Here is a 2,022-nt window from a genome sequence, read left to right as displayed (position 1 = left end):
ACTGGTTGAAATCAAATAGGGTTTTTACACGATTCTATAGTTGAGAGGGAATCGCACATGAATTGATGTTTTTGTAGTAAATTGGTGATATAAAATTTGTCAGGAAAAGATTGGATTGGAGCTTGCGATATTTGGTGCTCGCTCATATTGTGGGTGTGGTGAAATTGCATGAAAGTTTTGCTAGAACAGATTTAAGCATGGAAGATATTACTCTGCTAGCACACTTATATAAACAATTGCCTAAACATGCACCTAAGCTTAAGAAATACAGTACAGAGTGGGTTAAGGGTACCGCCCACAAGATGTTTATGCCATGGCCACATAACGGGTCCTTATCTAAAGCCGTCTTGCAACATATGACGACTTATTTGCATGCCACATATACAGGCAAGAAACTAGAGAAACGCCTCGCTGTTCTAGAACTTTGGAAAATGTTTGAACAGTCGAAGGATGAAGAGCCACCGTCAGACTGGATATTAAATGTATGCACGGAGGGGGTGAGACGCCTACCGCGCCACCAGTCGCGCCTGAAACAGAAACCGAGGGAAGTAAGTCAGAGGGACTCTACCCATTAAGAGAGCTCAAAGCAGCTGCAGGGTACAGCAACCCCGCATATGAGTCACCTACGTACAATAGTGACGAAAATAAAGGGAAGGATCAGGATAAGAATCTCACCTCTGCAGTTCCGAGGGACAAGGAGAGACGCGATGATGAGAGGAAGGATCAGTCACAGACAAGTGCACCTCTCAATAAGGAGCGAGAACGAATGAAACGGAAAGGAAGTGAAGACAGAACTAATGAGATGAAAGACGAATGGATGGGACGACAGATATTGTTGAAACTCGATGGTAAAGGAAGTGATGATGCGAGACTGAAAGAGAGGTCTGATGAGGCGCAGAGAAGGGAGAAAGAGAAGGAAAAGGAAGTAGGGGATGAAAGAATAAAGAGGAAAGAAAGGCTGAGGCAAGAACAGCTATATCGCGAAGAGCAAGGAAAGCCGCTCAGTCGCAAGCAGAGTGCAGCCTATGACAAGTACAGGCAGAACCTGCAAATGTTGGAAGAAGAGCAAAGAGTACATGAAAGAAGAATAAAGAGACGAGAAGATGAGGAAGTTAGAAGGGCAAATGAACGTAGAAAAGAAAGGAGAAGGGAAGAAGATAAGGGCAGAGAAGAGGCGAGGAAGCGCAAAGAATTTGAGGATGATATTGAACGTAAGCATAGACAGAGGGCACTCAATCTCGAATATCTGGAGCGGGAAGTTAAAAAACCCAATCCTGCAGTAGAATGGGAAGACATTGAAGAATTTTTCCCTGCATACGATTCAGCACCAGGCAATAGCGGTACGAATATTGAGGATGACTTCGACACCAGAAGCATCAGGGAAACGATCGATAAAATATATAATAAAATGGAGTTGGAACGAGTATCCCAAGGGAAAAGGTAAGACAAGCACTTAGAAGGCACTCAGCTGTATGACACTGAGAATGTCACCCGAATTAGTGGGAGCAGGAGACTGTCTCTGGACAGACTGGAAATCAGTAAAAATGATGATGACGCAAGGAGTTGCATGAATTGGGAACAATCACTGTCCGACTTCGGAGAAGAGATGGAGCGCCAGACAAATGAAAAAGGGAGACAGCGTTAAAAGTGGCTCCCAAGGGATAAAGGGGTACGATGGTCAAACGCTAGCGAATCCGCGCCAAGGGCATCGGAATCTACATCACTATCTGACCGACACGAAGGAACACTGCATGGTCGGAGGCGGGTGCCAGCGCCCACCTATGCAGACAGGTTGAGGACATTGCCAGGTAGACGGCGATGCGGGAATGATACCCCAGCGATATACATAAGACCTATGGGGAAGGAGAAAGAAGGCTGTGCATTCCAATTTCTGCTGCTAGAAAAAGGGGGAGCAAGACCGCAATATATTCCATGGCCACACATGGATCGGGAGAATCTGAAAAAACAAGCTTCCAATGCTGACATCGGGAGCTGGGAAATGGATACATGAGTTAGAAGGAG

This window comes from Ambystoma mexicanum, chromosome 2q (assembly GCF_040938575.1).
Source record: "Ambystoma mexicanum isolate Mex_15411 chromosome 2q, UKY_AmexF1_1, whole genome shotgun sequence".
Classification (NCBI taxonomy): Eukaryota; Metazoa; Chordata; class Amphibia; order Caudata; family Ambystomatidae; genus Ambystoma; species Ambystoma mexicanum.
This window is presented reverse-complemented; position numbering follows the sequence as displayed.